The sequence below is a fragment of the Enhydra lutris genome, unplaced genomic scaffold (genome assembly GCF_002288905.1).
Source record: "Enhydra lutris kenyoni isolate GAN:26980312 unplaced genomic scaffold, ASM228890v2 scaffoldscaffold10, whole genome shotgun sequence".
Classification (NCBI taxonomy): domain Eukaryota; kingdom Metazoa; phylum Chordata; class Mammalia; order Carnivora; family Mustelidae; genus Enhydra; species Enhydra lutris.
This window is the reverse complement of record NW_019154094.1, coordinates 42,931,418-42,949,944: the sequence shown is the minus strand read 5'-3', so window position 1 is coordinate 42,949,944 and position 18,527 is coordinate 42,931,418.

Sequence of the window (18,527 nt, the reverse complement as noted above, 5' to 3'; positions counted from 1 at the left end):
AGAACAATGGAACTAACCGTATGGATATGCTTAAAATTGAACGCGCATTCAAATTTAGGGAAATGTAATTACGGGTCTTGACGAAAATGTCCAGACACTTAGCAGACACTGGTTTTCCAATATGGTCAATAGCAAAAGAAATAAGTCTATGAAGTTAATATTACAAACTAGGGAATTGCTATGGTATTCCTATAAAACATCTAGTTCATTTGTCCTATCAGACAAGACTCCTTGACTGACGGCCATTCAAATTCCACATGAATGTCTCTACTGACAAAGTATCCGCTTCCTCACAAGGCAGCCTTCCCAACTGCAGCAACTGGAATCCTTTCCTCACGCTGAGCGGAAGCATGCCTCCCTTTAATTTCTAGCAATCCTGTGACAAAGAGCTGTCTATGATGCAGGAAGCTCCATAAGGGAAGGGACCTGTCTGTCTTGCTTACTGCAACAGTCCCAGTGGCTAGCACAGTGTGTGACACATAGTAAACATGCCATAAAAATGAGTCCGTGGCTGAGGACTGCCTCATAGGACTCAGTCACAAAGTCCAGTCCATTTGTTCTTTAGGGCAGTGGTGCTGTAACTTGGAGGTGAAGGAACTTTTCAATCCATTGTGGCTACTTCAGTAGAATGCAAAATGATGGGTTTGCATGTTATGACAATATAAAATTTTTAATATGTATCCTTCAATTTGCACTTACCTTGTACCAAGCCAGAAACGGAGGGTTTCTTAGCAGATCAGTCTCATTTTCCCTACCTCTTCGTTCCTACAGGCCCTCCTCATTTTATGTCCAGATGTTGCGATAGCCTCCTGTTTTCCCTGCACACTACTGCCAAATTAATCTCCTGATTAAATCATCTCACTCTTTTTCTCAAGACCTGGAATCTCACCACTCCTTATAAGATAAAACCCACACTCCTTTGCCTGCATTCCAGACCCTTTCTCATCTGACCTAAAATCTCTGTCTCCAGCCATATTTCTCCTACTCACATACACGTGCTACATTCACTTCAAATGCGTCGATCTCGGCAGAGTTTCCCTCAATCCATGCTTACGCACTATTCCAGGCTTTGTTTTCTTACACTGGAAATTCCTTTCCCCTCCTTTCAGGCTGCCTCAAACCCTAAACGTTTTGTTTTGTTGTTGTTGTTTTATGGGGCAAAATTCACAGAACACAAAATTAACTATTTTAAAGTGCACAACTCAGTGGTATTAAGCACATTCTTCAAGCTGTGCAACCAGCACCTCTATCTAGTTCCAAAACATTTTAATCACCTCAAAAGGAAATCCTGTACCCATTAAGCAGTCCCTCCCCTTTCCCCCTTCCCCCCAGGCCCTGGCAACCACTAATCTGCTTTCTTTCTCTATGGATTTGCCTATTCTGGATATTTCATATTAAAGGAATCGTACTTTAGTTCCCTTGTTTCTTTTTCTGTATATTTTTTAGGTTTATTCCCCCCCATGAGGTTACACTCTCAATCTCCTAACTTCTCCAGTCTAGTTTAAACCCTCCCTTCTCTACATGGTTTTTTCAGGGTATACCGTCCACTCCACACTGATCCACCATTCTGTGAATTTTTGTTGCATTTGTTTTCTGTCTTACTTATTTTATTTTCTAGCTCTTAATCATATAAATTCTATGTTTGAATTTTACCCAATTTTGATTCATGTAGATTATAATCTCCTTCTTCCTGTCTCCCTTTGTGCCTAGAACATAGTTGAACATGTGTGCAATCCTCTGTGTCCAGCCATATACAAATGAATAACAAAATGAGGAAACTGAATTTGGGTCGTTAATGAGAGAAAGCTTCAAACCCATTTCAGTTCTTCATCTTTCATTTTATCAGGCTCTACCCTCCCTACCATTTTGCTTCTCTCTGGTATTGTGTCTGTAGGGCCCTTCTTTGCCCTAGTGGGAGGTGAAGAGGTGTGGTTGCAGAAGGATAATGGCAGGCTGCCCAAAGCTGGATTGGGTGCAAATTCCCTGCATTGATCTTTGGCTATGAGACTCCTATCTTCCTTCTACATCCACAGATGAAGGACTGCGGAGAAGAGGGGGTGGGCAGAGATGTCACAAAGCCATATAAGAAAAGGTTCCTCTATTTGCTTTTCTTTTATATGTAAATCAGTTTCTTTGGCATTTTGATTTAAAGTTGCTCATAAACCCCTATCTGCCTTGTGAAAGGAGATTAACTGTTAAATAGTGATGACAATAGTACTTGTGATTCATATAGGAAATAGTGATTAAATTATTTTGTATATTATAAACAAATTAATAGGCCAAAACTTGATGGTGCTTAATCTAATACTTCACAAAATATCTGGAAAGGAACCTGCTTATTTTATGCCTGAGTAATAAGTCTAAATGACATTTTCTATTGTACATTATTATGAGCTTTTCTCCAGTTGTAGTACTAAATACAATCTGTTACAGTTGCCATTGGAAGCCTCCAAACAGGAATGTAAAACAGTGCTCTGGCCCTTAGGCCATTTAAAACCTGTTTTTCTGACCAGAACAACTAAAAGATCCAACATAGAATGCTGAAGTCTATAATTAACATTTTTCCCCCTTTTCATATCCCATTTTGCCTGCTTTAGAATAGTAAAATGGAAATCTCTTCTGGCATTAATTTCAAATCATTATGTATCATTAAAAATGTTAAATAAAATACAAATTAACATTTTATTTTATCTTTTTAAGACTTTCTTTTCTTTTTTTTTTTTTTCAAGATTTTATTTATTTATTTGACAAACAGAGATCATAAGTAGGCAAAGAGGCAGGCAGAGAGAGAGAGGAGGAAGCAGGCTCCCTGAGGAGCAGAGAGCCCGATGCAATGCGGGGCTCGATCCCAGGACCCTGGGATCATGACCTGAGCTGAAGCAGAGGCTTTAACCCACTGAGCCACCCATGCGCCCCACAAATTAACATTTTAGAGTGTAACTGAGGGAATTCCTTTAATATGTAGAGCATAGTAGCACTGAGAATCTCATACAAGTGACCCTAAAAAAGCATAAACTTGTCCTCAGTATCAAATCAAGTTTAAAATTATTTATAAAGTACTTTGAATGCACCCAGCCCCCCATGCTACAGGCTATGAATTAGGGAAATTAAGTTTAGAAGTATTTATAAAGCACTGATAATACACCCAGTTCCCTACACTATAGACCATGAATTAGGAAAGGTATGTAGTACATACGTATATAAGAGGAATAAGAACTACAACATCATTTCTGTCCTCTGAATTAACAATTTTGCTTGGTACACAGAATTTGTGCAGAAAAATTATAGGACATGACCTCAAAGAATCAGCAAATAAAATGTGTAATCCAGAATATGGAACACATTAAATCACATTTCAGGGTAGATCTGCCTTCTAATTGTTTTACTTCAGCTGAGATTAAAATTAGTTCGCATTTTCTGAATTCGAAAGCTGGTGGCGAGTATAAATATTTTACACATGTGTTGCATGACAAAGGAAATCAACCTCAAAAACTTCATGTGCATAATAAAGACAAATTAATTGTGTGTCTGTATGGTGCTTTTTCAGGAACCTAGATGGTTCCAGCAGACACAGTGAATTACACAGAATGAATCATGTGCATGGCCTAAAGACGCACACCAAACCAATATGCTGTGTTAACCTGCTTAGTTATTTTCTCAGCTTTTACTGAGCTGTGATAATTTGCCTCCCTAGTGCTAGATGCTGGTTTACCGACCCAGCGTGGTGTGCTCTCAAGACTGAGAAGTATTAGTCTGACCCTCTGGCCATGTTTCCAAGTTGGCAGATTTTCCTTCCTATGTAAGAATACCTAGTATTGAAAAGCAAGCAGTCATTCATTAAATGTCTGTGGAGTTTGTGAAATTAAATAAACTATAGTAAAATCTGCAAAATTGGAGAATTTTGGTTATATCTGAAGTAAACCCCACTCTACTTTGCCATGTCAGTCTACATATGAATGGATTAACTGTACTTCACATAAATATAAAGTGTATTCGTCTCATGATTCCCCAAAGTGTCACGTGGTTCAGAACTTATTAAGTGGTCAATAAAATATTTTCGGTCACTGTAACATCAGAACTAAAATGGGAGACAATTTGTATGTGAATATGGAATTTGAAAATAGCTGTAGTAAGTAATTTGACCAAAGGAGGCACGTTTGAAATAATATCTGGATCTTCCTTTACTCAAATATTATATTCTAAATATGTAAAAGTTCTTCACAGGCTTTTAAAGAAAAGTAGCTAACTTTATTTCCCAGGGGGAAAAAGAGTGTTGTTGGTTTGTTTTTGTTTTGTTTTAATTTTAACCAGATAGTCCTAATGAACTTCGTTTTATATTTCTATTAAGTATAAATAATATTTTGGAAATGGGGTTACAATTCACTTGCATAGTTCACCTTTACATATAGTCACTGTGAGAACATAAAATAAATAATCCTTCTGCAAAGTAAATAATCACTTTGTCCTTTGGATTTTCAATAATAGTAATACCTTATTAACAAAAGAAGCACTCTACCTCCTTTGTTAGTAAATTTGTTACTGAGAAAGACACAAAGTAATGTAATATAACATTATACATAACACACAATACATACATATAACTTAATATAGTAATAAGGGATCCGGGAAAAATATTCAAGGATGCAGGTTCTCCCCTATTCACAACCAACTCAAAGAGAGCCACTGACTCTGTGTTGGTCCAGCAAAGCTGTCTTGCCACAGGGGAAGGGCCAAAACTGTGGGCTTCTCTTAGATATCACCTGTCCCACTACTCTTCTTGTTAAATCTAGTTAACAATAATTGTAAACTCCAGGGGTGATGGAATTTGTTCATTGCTTTATCCTTCTTCTCTAAAATAGTCTTGGCACAAAGGAGGAGCTCAATAGATATGTGTTGAACAAATTGAGGACTAAATCAGCAGAAATGGAGGAGGCAGAAAGAAGAGAGAAATATTCAATATCCCTGACAAAAAATGTCTAGAAGTTTTTAAAACTCTGTTTTCATTCAGATAATGGTTATTCTAAAGACATCAAGCTGATATAAACTTCTCAAAAGAAGTTCCAAAGAAAGTGACAAGAGAAATGTAACCTGTGACCTGGGTCAAAGGCAAAACCACTTAATTTTCCCTTTGGGATTTCTAGAACAATGCAACAGAAAAAAGGAAAAATTAATTAATTCAAAGGTTACTGCTCCGTTTAGGTGTGTGCGTGCGCACATATGTGTATATAAATATGTATTTCTCTGTGTATGTATATTTACATAGTATATTAAATATGTTATATACTAAAAATATGCCTTTTACAGTGTTCACTCAGAAGTCTGACTAGAGTTTTAGAAACCTGAATTCCCTTGCTATCAATAACTACCCTACCATAGAATCATTTATTTTTATAAAAAAAAAAATAGACATACATATTTTTTAAGAAAAAAATTTTAAAAGGTGGCTTTAAATCAAAATAATTCCAGAAACTATTTTTTAAAAGTTCTGTTTGTCAGTGTACGCTAAAGACCAAATAGGGAGTGCAGGCTCAAAGAAATAAACAAAATCATATCTGATGTATGAATGAGAAAATTAAGAGACTGTAACAGAGATGGGATATTTTTCTCCTCCCCAATAGAGGTTAGTCAAACAAAGAGTACAGAGAAGTCCAATATGTGAAATAAAATGAAGTATGAAATAAAATTGGGTATAACCAAAAAGAATTCATGTGGTACCTTACATTATCGTCAATGGCTTTCAGGATATAGGTAGAAGATTCTCAATGTTTAATCAACTCTTTGTCTTGATTTTTACTAATCAGAATTAAAGACATACTAAAAAACAGAAAAGCTATAAACATATGTTTTTAGTTTCAGAAATAATTTTATATTACTGGCTGAACTTTGGGAAAGAGAGAAAAATATAAAAATTTTTAAAAGCCCTCCATAATCTCACTACTTAATATAATTGTCATAAGTTTTAGATATTCCTTCCCTTCCAGACTTTTTGATATACATATATTTATATAAGGTTGCAATCAATAGTGCACATACACTTTTATGCTACTTCTTTAGTTAATATTTTTCAGATTTATTACCATTTCTAAATTGTCTCTAATGATTATATGATATTCCACCTAGTAATCATACCATAATTTACTTAACTATTTTCTTGTTATTGAATATTTAAGTTACTTCCAAATATTGGTTCCTATAACATTTGCTTTTATGAAAGTCTTTATATTGCTTTATATTGCTTTCGCTATATCCTCCACGTCTTCGGGAAATGTTCCGGAAGTAGAGGTATAACATCTCAGAGTGTGATATACTGCCCAACTGCTTTTTAAGCACCCTGAATTCAATCACAGTGACATCAGAAATATAGGAGTACAAGTTTCTTTAATTCCAGAACTAAAGAATTTTAGAATTAAAAAAAAAAACTATCACTAATATTCACAAGGAAATGTGAATTTTCTACTTTTACTAAACCAGAATTGGAGCTTACACCCATATCTTTTAAGTCTGTTTAACATGGATCCTCTAGGGGTGACTCATCCTTGGTAATCTTATAAAATCCAGTCCCAAAGTTTTGTCTTTGATCCTCCAGGCTCAGGATTCCTAGCAACCATTCTAAGGTAAGAAGAACCAGTGATGCTCAGACTACAAGTGAGCTGGCTAGCTTCTCGTGACACAAGCTTACTGACAACACTGAACTTCTTTAAGTAATACAATGCCAAGCCAAAGGGGTTAATTTTATGGGATGATCCCAATGAGTCTATCAATAGGGAGAATACAGCAAAGAACTTAACTATAGGCAAGGGTAAGGCCTACTAAAAATAATCCAAACTAAATGCACTGATCAACAGGGCCAGGCCATTATATGGGACGCAAGAACAAGGGGGTTCCAAAACAGTATCCATCAGAATCCCCTGGAGAGCCTGTGAAAAAACATCCCCAGAGTTTCTGACTCAGTAGGTCTGGGTGTGGCCTGAGAATTTACATTTCTACCAAGTTCCCAGATAATGCTGATGCTGCTGGTCCAAGGACCACACTTGAGAACCACCGCCTTAGATGATTTCTTCATCCTTTTTTTTATTAAAAAAAAAAAAGTTCTATTTATTCATGAGAGACAGAGAGAGAGGCAGAGGCAGAGGGAGAAGCAGGGTCCCCCACGGAACAGGGAGTCCAATGCGGTACTTGATCCCAGGACCCTGGATCACTACCTGAGCCGAAGGCAGATGCTTCACCAACTGAGCCACCCAAGCACCAGTGATTTCTTCATCCTTTTTAAAACATTTACTGAATGTGTACTAAATACTGTGCTAGATGCTGGAGACAGGAAGATAAATGAAACTCGATTAGTACCTGCTTCAAGAAACTAATAATCTATATTTTTGTAGACATTGTTCTGCTCTAGTCCTAAATACCAACGAATTTGGACCTCATTAAAAGGAAAGTTTAAAAATATTTTATGTTATCTTTAAATAAAGCTAGGATCTTTCTAATTAGTTCCAGATACTTTAGGAAAACATGTAGTAATCCTACACTGGCAAATACCTGGGTATTTTCTTCACTCTTCTGGATTTTGACATACGCAAATAATTTATTAAAGTATTTTCTTCATTTATATATACACCATTCATGTTTGCTGTCTTTCATAAACTCTATCCACTACATAAAGCAAGGGGAAAAAATTTAAGCACTTTTCCACATGCAATCAAAAACTTGTTTGTTTACACCAGTAATTACCAACTGATAGAAAAGAACATAAAAAAAAAAAAAAGTTTAGTAAGGTAGGACTCCGAGATTCTCTGCTTTAGATTCCGACTTCTGCAACACTGTGGAAAAAGTGAACAAGAAAGCAATGTGCTCAGTCATGGGCATGAGGTTAGCCCAATCCTAACTGTTAAACACTACCTAGCAGCTGACTCAAAGAATTAATGAACTTGATTTTGTCATAGTTAGTAATATTCTACTTCTATCAGAGATGTGTTGGCTTGCCATAACAATTTTTGAGCAAAAAATTAAAAAAAAAAAAGCACGTGTTAAGTTTTATGATCTGTGGATCTGCAAAAGCATTAAGCATTATTTATACTTCAGTATACATTTTTCTGATGTGATTGAAAGGTTCCCCTCATTTCAATATACTAGGAAGCTATTTTAAACGTCTGGAAGAACTCATGGAGACACTAGATCATTTGTCTAGCATCACAGAGAAAATACAAAGACATAACAAGAAGTTATATTCAGATATTTGATTGCCAACTACTAACCCATAACATTAATTTTGAGAACATTTCCTAGGAATGTTGATGCTGGGGAATAACAACTTGTTTTCTTTGAGGGAAAAAAATGGTTCAAGGAAGACTTGTATTGATCTTTAAGAGAAAAATAAAGGCATGTATGGGGGAATCTATCCTTTCCTACCACTGCTAGTTCCAATGGTTATTTTCCTATTTGGTTTCATAGAAGCTGGTTTATGGGGAAACTGGAACATGAATCACTTTTATTTTTCCTTGTCCAGATCACCTCTTTTTAAACTCCCACATGTGTTGTCTATTCTCTAAAGGCCTTGTTTTCAGGTAGCAAGGAAACTAGGAACTAACTTCTCCATTTTTTGGTGACAGTGATTTAAAGAACTAACTCTGCTAGGAATATTGGCATTTTGAAAGTGGACTTCAAACTTTCAAATGACAAATATAATTTTAGAGGGGGAATGACATCCAGTGGGGTGGGGTCAGAGTTAAGGGTTTCTTTCCAGCACTTCATCATTGTACTCAGGCAGCCTGACAGGTATGTTTCCCTACTGCCTTCCCTATAAAGGAAAATTTATTCCTTAAACATACAGGGTACGAATATCCTTTTTCCATTCACTTTCCCAGATTCTCCCCTGAGGCAACTTTTACAGCCACAGAGCATAACAGTGCTAGGTGGCAACTTTAGAATTTAAAGCTATTTTAAAACTCTATGAAGTCATTGAGGAACAGAGTAAATTCTTAGAAACCAACCTTATATTTGAGGTCTACGCACAGTAACTACAATCTGATGATTGTGGGAGTTGACCAACACAGATCTCTTATACTCCTACTCAGGGTATTTCCCTGTTTTTCTACCTCCCTCCTATCTCCCTTCTCCTTATCTGTGGTAAACTGTGAAGGAATTCACACCCCAGGTTTATGCTAATATGAACTCTTTCCAGAAGGTCAGAAAATTTGTCTCGGTAAGCTTTTTTTTTTTTTTTTTTTTTTTAAAGATTTTTTTTATTTGAGACAGTGGGGGCAGCCTGTACAAGCAGGGGGAGCTTGTGAGTGGCAGCGGGAGAGGGAGTGGGAGAGGGAGCTCCCCATTGAGCAGGGAGCCCAATTCGGGGCTCAATCTCGGGATCCTGAGATCATGACCTGAGCCAAAGGCAGACACCTAACAACTGAACCATCCAGGCACCCCAGTCTCAGTAAGTCTTATCCACATTGTTAACTCTCTCTCTTAGATGAGTCTACAAGTTAGAGTGTTTTCTTAAAATAGTGAATCAGTTAAATTAGCAATGAATTTATTTTCTAAAAGCCATGAAGTGGAATAAAAATGTTTCCTAAACAGATACTGAATCAAATTGAACTAAAACATTATATGATCTAGTTTAAATCCCGATCATGAGTTTTAAGTCTCAATTTTCATTGATTCTTGTTGCATGAACTGATGACATCATTTCATTCCTTCATATCTGAGAAATCACGGTGGGGAGAAGGGACTCAGTACACCCGGTCACAAAAAAGATTTTCAAATTGAGAATGGCCTGGTCCCTGGAAGAGCTGAAGCTACAGCCATGACTGAGAAAGCGCAGCTACTATGAGGAGAGCAGACACTAATATTGCTCCCTACTCCCCACCCCAAAAAGGAACCCACGGAAAAGGGAACACTCACCTATAGGCACTGGCCTAAACCTTTCTTTGACCTCTGTCTCCTCACCCCTTTAGTCATGTCCCTACATGGGCTCTGCAGCTCCACATTCCAGGAACAGAATGGGGTTCAGACCTGGATCCCAGTCCCTTACTTTCTTGTAGAGGAGACGCTTCACAATAAAATGCATTAATTAATAATTTGTAAGTAGAATTTAAAATGATTATTTGGATGATGCATGATTAATTACATGCTTGTCCAATTATGCCCTACTAGTAAACTGGGGGGGGAGGCTATTAAGAGGCATCCTCAGTTTCAAGCTTCTATAAGCCTATTTTTGGATATAGCTTGTTAGGAAAAGACCCAGTTTTTACAAGTACAGGTCACTGTTTAGTCTTTTAGTCTGAGATACAGAATTGTCATTTGATCCGAAGGTTCATAGGCCTCATGATAAAACAAACCTGCTCCTGGGTAACATACATTAAGTACCCACAGCATGCACCATAAAAATACATAAAGAACAGAACTTTATCAAATAAAAGCACAATCTACACCTAGACCGCAATAGACATGCAATGTTGACAAAAGAGGATTCAAACTGTGTCTACAAAGGACTCACAAAGATAATAACAGTAAAACAACAACAACAACAAAAATAGTCATCTGATTTTTTTATCCAAAATCACCAGGAAATAGGAAATACAATTTTAAATTGAATATGAAATATTTCCAGAAACATTTAATAGATTCATCACCGCCCCCCCCAGCAAACATTATCTTTAGCTCATTCTTTATTATTGTGGGTTTTTTTTTAAGTATGCTCCAGGCCCAGTGTGGAGCCCAATAGGCTTGAACTCACAACCCTAAGATAAAGACCTGAGCTGAGATCAAGAGTCAGTTGTTCAACTGACTAAACCACCCAGGCACCCCTCTTCAGTTCATTCTTAACAATGATCTCAAAATTTGTGCCAAAGTGAATCATCAGCATTTGTAGAAGAGTTGACATGAATACCCATGAAGGTTCTCTTTAAAATATCTACTCAGTTAAATTCAGGGCAAGGTCATATCTTTTAAGATACACAGTTTTGCTGATAAAGTTTTAAAATCATACCGAAAAAAAAAAAAAAAAAAGCATAGAACAGTAATTGCAATACTTTTCCCATTTCACAGATGAGGACATGGACAGTCAGAAAGTAGATGGCCATTACCACCCTAACTGCATGGGAGCTCATCTGATCTTGGAAACTAAGCAGGGTCGGGCCTGCTTAGCAATGGGAGGGGAGAAAAAGTACAAATGACTCACCCCATTGTAATAACTAAACTGTGAGAAATGTAAACATTTATATTCTGAATTAAATATTCAGTATCAAAATGTTGATATGTATTGATTGTTGAAGAAAAATATTTCTTATATAAACTTAAAAAAAAACAAATAATACATGTATATACTGTATACTTTATACTACTATTGGTGACAGTTTTTGGCTTAACATCTATAAAAGTTATCTCCAAAATATGGCCTATTGTATTTGAATCAATTTCCTTCTAACAACTCATGTAAGTATTTTAGGTAAATAAATATTAAAACACGACATTTTTATTAAATAAGTTCTAAAACATATGCCATATAACTTCTCAAAATATACCTCTGTATTGTGATAAAATACAAATAGTAAATAAGAAACTCTAGGAAGATTTCAAATAATCGTCAATTTAAAATTTTTATCTAGAATGTTATGAAACTAACTGAAGTACGATATGTAGGAGCTGTCTACACTTTCAAGATGGCTATTCACAGATCTTACGGTTCTTTGGTGGAGTTAAATTATATCAGTTTCAAAGGACCTTCATAAGCACTTTAAACCGCTGCCCTTTTTGTTGTTTTTAGGCCTCAACTACCCTAACGTTGGGATCTGCTAGGAAAAATAAGAAAAGCAACTTAGAAGTTCAGTTTGTTTTTAAGGTGGGGAGCATATGTTTACATTTATAGACTTGCGACTTAAAACAAGTTTTCTTGATTAGTGATTTTTTAAAAATCCTCTACAACTGGTATTTATTTAGTGGAAACCTGTGAGACCAAAAACGTTTTCTAGCACATTTTGCTACACCTTAGGACATATATTCCCAAGTTCAAGTGAAAATGAATTCATCAGGTCACCCACAAATTAGAAGGATGACATTTTCTGTGTTATCCATTAGCATATAGATACATACATACATCCTGTGAAAGAAGTAAAAATATAGGAAAACATTTGTAAAGTATTAATTTAACACTTTTTCCATGCTTCATGAAACTCTCTTGTTATTAACCACTTCACAATCTGAAAACTAAATGAAATATATCAATACTGGTGTACGTTTTCACAGCAGCGGCTGTCACACAGCTCTCACATGCATAATTATCTTCATAGTTAAGATTAGTGGCAAACATCTTATTTTCAGAGAATTACAGAAGAGAGAAAATAAGTATTTGTTTATAGTCCTCTAACTTACTAAAAGCAATTAGCTGTGATCTGTATTGCATTTCTAATTCATATTCCTAAAGTCGGACTTTGTCTCTTGTATAAATTTTAAATATCAGAGGATTTTGAAATTAATAGTGATTTTTAAAAATTATGACATATTGTTTAAACGTAATTCTGAAATATATAGAGAAGCGAACACTAAGGAAATTTATCCCTTTAAAGAAAACTGTAATTATTAAAAATAACCAATCAGAAAAATATTTTCAAAATATTTTAAGTGTAATAAAGAATATGATGCTAGCGGACACTTGAGTTTTACTTTTTAAAAATTACATTCTTTTAAGTTTAAAAGAATGAAAAAACAATGCCCAAAAGTCTTAGCCCAGAGTTCTTCAAATCTTTATACGCCAACAATGCCATGCTAAGACTAGAAACTATTCAATGTGAAAAAGAATTTTTATTTAAAAATGAAATAACCACTTTTTTTCCTGTCCCAGTGAATTATGAAAGACTGAGATAGTCACTAGTTGATTCTAAGATGTTTAAAGATATAATTATTAGCAAGTGAAGTATCACATATCATATAATATAAATAAAGGAGAAAAATTATGTGAAGTACTCAGTAGGCAAAAACAGATGGTTTAGTAACAAACTTCATTTTTTGGCTAACATGACATTACTTTTAAATTTTAATTATTAAAGAATACTATGGCACTATATTAACTGCAGAATGAATCTGTGAATCTGACTGAAAACAGACAACACAAAAAAATTATGTTAAAACTTGAACAGGTTCTCTTGAAACATCCCTCAGAATGCTAACTGGTAACATGTGTGTCTTCCATAAAACATTCATAAGAGTGCGAAGTACTCTTTAAGAGAGAAGCCCCAGGTAATGTCTATGTCAATCTCTATACCAGAAGGGTTTCCTAAATCATCTAACACCATCAGTTTGGTTCTACTTTCAGTCAGTGATCCATCCCTTAGCTATAGATGGGAGACTGCCAGAGCACACCTGAGATTTGTGGGAAAAGATGTGCCTGGGTACTTTTAAAGAGTAAGTTATTTCACTGTTCTCTCAACATCTCTGGTTAAAATCTGTTTCATGAATGATAAACAACAGCTGACATTAAAATAATGTACTTCAAAATGAGGAGCTTCTCCAGCAGTAGGGTTCCTGCAACTCAGTTCAGCATCCTTCCTGGTTTTGTTTTCAGATAATATAAACAAAATTAATTTTACATTTCATCCCCCAAACTTGAAAAGGAAAAACAAACAAACTTTAACTTCTTCCTGACAGATCACTATTTTTTTTTTACTTTATTTCTCCTAAAATTGACACTACTTTTCCCAAGACAATGGTGAATTATCCTTAGACCCAAGTGATTTCGATTCTTAGGCTCAAACAAGAGCACAGCCAAATTCTAACGCTATACTACAATCGTCGTCATCATCATCTCGCAAATTTTGGACACACCAACACATTTCAACAAAACGCAATCAGAGTGAGGCGACTCACCTAAGCAACGGAAGCTAACAAGAAGAATTTAGAAATGCAGCCTTCTGAACACCAGCAGAGGTAAAGGCCCCTTCTTTACCTAACAACTGACCTTATATAAAAGCAGCGAATAGGTTACTCCCAGTTTCTGCCTCCTTACCTTAGGCTCCTCCCCAAATACCGAGGCAGACAGTACCACAACCACACACCCACTTCCCACCCCCTGCATTCAGGGACCTGTGCTTTCTGTTTAAGCTACCTGCCTCTCGCTACCTCAGGGAGAGTACACAGAGCGGGCAGTGAGGCGCGGCACGTGTGGGAACCCCCAGCCCGGCGATGCCACCTTTCCAAACACGGGGGTGGGGCGGGGGACGCACGCCTTCTCCATCCCCTACAACCCCGGGGAATCCGGCCCACATCCCAGCCTCTCCACTAGGCTGACGACCAGCTCAGCGCTCAAGGGCACCGGAGCTAGGTGACCTCGAGGGTGCCCCTCGCTTATCTGTCACCCCGACCCTCACAGAGACCGCCGCCAGGGCTCTCGAGACCGAGCACGAGACTCCGCGGCAGCGGGACGGAGAGGCACCGGAGCCCGCGTTTCGGTCCCAAAGTTCCCCTCGAGCGCCTCTCGAACGCCTGCGCACCCCCGCTGGGGACTCGGAGGTCCCTGGTTCTCTCAGACCCCGACCAGGCGCTCCCTCGAAGGAGCCTGTCCCGCGAGCGCCGGACGCATGCCCGGCGTGTCCCGGTGCGCGGCCGCCGCTCCCTGTGGCGCGTCTCGCGTGCAGCCCATGCCCTCCACCGCCCGGCCGGCTCGCTCTGTGCCGGGACACCTCAGCGCGTCCGCGACCCTCAGCCGGGACCTGTCCGCCCCGGTCCCCTCCGACCTCGACGCCGCAGCCCCGGCCCTCCTCGGGCCCCGACCCCTCTACGCTTCTCCACCCTCCAGGCCCCCAGCGCCGCCCCGCACCCCAACACTGACCTGCGGCGGCGGCAGCGCCCGGCTCCGGCGTCCCGGCGGCCGACCCGAGCGCCCCAGGCGGCGACTCCGACGCGGGCGCGGGCGCGGGTTACCCGCTCCGAGTGCGGTCGGCCCCGCCTGCCCGAGGCCGAGCCGGGCCGGGGGCGGGCGCGGCGCGGCGCGGCGCGGGGGCGGGCGCGGCGGGGGCGGGGAGCGCGCGGCGCGGGGCGCCAGCCGCGTGGCGCACAGTAGGGCCCCTGGCCGCGGGGGTTGCCTTGGCGCGCGCCCACTCGACCCGGTCTCGCTTGTTTCTCCCAGCCGCCGCTGGGAGGCGGCCCAGAAATGGTCCCATTTTACCGAGCCGGCACCTGGACAGAGCTTAGAGAGGTGCCCACGGTCACGTCTGGGATCAGTCCGAGGTGCGGAATTCCGGAGCCCGCCTTCCGTCTCCACTGCACTGTGCCTCACCCTTCGCCCTGCGAGATTTCTTTTTTCCAAGTTGTTATTTTTAATGACATTCTTTAAAAAATTAAATCATATTTAGAAACATCTGGATTTTAGCTGAGGGCCCAATGGCGCTGCGCACTTTCAGCGCCCCCCTTTTGCATTTGTACTTCACAGCGGTGCTCATTAGTCCCTTAAGGTGACTGAGTTTTAGTTTTAATCATTAAAAGCATTTCTTAAACTCATTAACAGAATTTCTTGAATTCTTTAGCGGTATTTCCTCCACTGAGGGATCAGGACACATGTAGTGGGGTGGGGGTGGGGGGAAAGCGGGGCTTGGGAATCTTAACTTCTCACGTTGCAGAAGCAGTTTGGGGCATGCTGCCTCCTAAATGTACTGCGTAGTCTGCGGGCCGCTACTTTTCGTGCCGCTCTCCGTGTCGACCCGTCCAAGAGGGGTCACAGATGCCCAGTCAGAAAGCCTCTGGTCTTCTGAACTTGAGGCCATACCTTCTGTCCCTCCTTCCCATCTCATGTACTGAGCATCCCGTTCTCGGCCTGGTCCTCCTTGAGGAAGCAAAGATGAATAAAGTTACTGATTTCAAGAAGCTTATTGATTGCTTGTCCAGAATGCTCGCTAGTCCTTTCACATCTTAACTCTTTGGGGATGCTTGGTTCTTTTCCCTTTAGGGCAGAAGGTTCTCATTTTTGAAGTACAATTTTGTGAGGATGAGTATCACTTCTAACAAGGTTCAGAGGTAAAGTCAATAGATTCATGTCCTTCTACTTGTTTCGCAAAACAAGAAGAGCTACAGCTCTGTAGGGACTCGAGAGGACAATTGTTGACCATAAGACACCCCCCATCCCTTGCTTGTCTTATGGGTAAGTCAGATTGTCAGGGCTCAACATTCTACACTCAGGCATAGAAGTGCTGCATGTATCCTTCTTGATCATTCCAGAGTTCCAATCTGGCTTCAAATGTATAATGCAGTATTTGCCAGTTTATTGACAGAGTTGTACCACCATCACCATTTCAGAAGAAACCCCCTACCCATTAGCAGTCATTCCCCGTAGCCCTACTAACCACTAATCCACTGATCCCACTCCATAAATTAACCTATTTTGGATGTATCATATAAATGAAATCATACAATAATGTCTTCTGTGACATGCTTCTTTGAACTTAGCACAATGTTTTGAGGCTCATCTATGTGGTATCCTCTGTGTGGTATATATCATCTATGTGGTATTTCTTTCTTTTTTATGGTCAGGTACTATTTCATTGTATGGGTATATTGTATTTTGTTTATCCATCCATTGTTAATGAATTTTCAGGGTTTTTCTACTTTTTGACTTTTAGGAATAATGCTGCTATGAACATTCATATCAAGGTTTTGTGTACACATGTTTTTCATTTCTCTTGGGTATGTACCTAGGAGCAGAATTGCTATGTTTAACTTTTTAAGGAACTGCCAGCCTGTTTTCCAAGGTGGCTTCACCATTCTACATTCCTATCAGCCATGTATGTAGATTCCAATTTCTCCACATTCTTGCTAACACTTGTTATTGTCTTTTTTATTTTAGCCAACCTGATGTGTGTGAAGTGGTACCTCACCGTGATTTTGATTTGTAGTTCACTAGTGCCTCATCATATAAGCATCTTTTTATGTGCTTATTGGCTATTTGTATATCCTCCTTGAAGAAAATTCCAATAAAATCCTTTGCTCTTTAAATTGGGTTATTTATATTTTTATTGTTAATTTATAAGATTTGTTTATATATTCTGTATACAAGTTATTTATCAAATATATAATTAACAAATATTTCCCTTCATCCAGTAAGTTCTTTTTACTTTCCTCTTGGCATCATTTAAAACAGAAGAATTTTTAATTTTAATGAAATCCAACTTACCTATTTTTATTCTGGTGTCACATCAGTTGCTAATCCAGAGTGATAAAAATTTACTCCCAAATTCTAAGAGTTTTATAGTTTTAGCTCTTATGTTTAGGTCTGTGATTTACTTTGAGTTAAATAATGTGCGTGGTGTGAGGTAGGGAAAATCTGCTTTTGATTGGGGAAATTCACATAATTAACGTCACTGACCAAAGAGAATCCCAAAAGAGTAAACTCAGCACTGGTGCAACATTTTAGAGTTGAATACTAGAATATGAATACTTTCAAAACATCCTCCTAGATAAAAAAAAATTCTGTGATATTTAAAAGTGGTCTATAGTTAGTAAAGCCTAAGAATGTAAGTTAAGCAATGTAAATAGAAATAATATAAAACTGCTTTTTAAACTACTGGTCTTGGTTCACTGGTGGATTATTAAATCAATTCAGGGGGTAATAACCAATATATTTTTTTAAAGTCCAATAAAACAGAAGAGAACAGAAACTATCAGAATGTACTTCCTAAATTTAAAAAGCATTACTTCATAACTTTTATGTTATGTATATGTGTGTTTGTGAGTACCAGGAATTGGTGTAAAATGTTGTTTATTACAGTCGGCCATATTTTCAAAAATTAGAAAACACTGTGTAAGCTACAGTTGCAGATTTCTTTCATTCCACAAACATTTATTGAGTGCTTATTTTGTGCCAGGCCCTCTGCTAAGTGCTAGGGATAAAATGATAAACAGCACATAGTCTCCACCCTACAACAGCATGCATACGCAGTCCAATCCATATTGTAGTTTCTAGAGATAAAAGATTGTACCTTGGTTCAGTTTTTCCCAACCACAAGGACACCTTCCAACTATTGATGTTTGGTCCTGTGTGGAACTTATTTTTTTGCAATTAGTGCTCAGCTGTTTACCTCATTCGAGATTTGCAAACATATTTGCTTTTCTTCCAACTAGGGGAACTTTGTTCCCAGGTTCATAATTGCATACTATGTTTATTATATTGGGAAGGAAGTACAAATCTGGTAGTGGGAGGTGACCATAACTGAATTGGTTGGCATTTTCCTCCAACTAAAACTAGCTTGAGTGAGAGAACTCAGGTTTTTTGGGTTGTTTTTGTTTTTGTTTTGAGAACTCAGGTATTTTTAGCTACTGTTATATTATTTCTTAAGGGAGAAATCTCAATAACAAAATTTTAAAAAATAATGACATTTTTATGTTTCAAGGGTTTGGCAAAATGGAGTGTTGGCATTAACAGTGATATTTAACTATTTTGGATATTGGGTTTAGGAAAATTAATGTGCTCTGTTTCCAATCATCCAATTGAGTCACTTATTCATGGCAGCTGTATACAATCACGACTCTGACCTTTGTTCCTTCTTTTT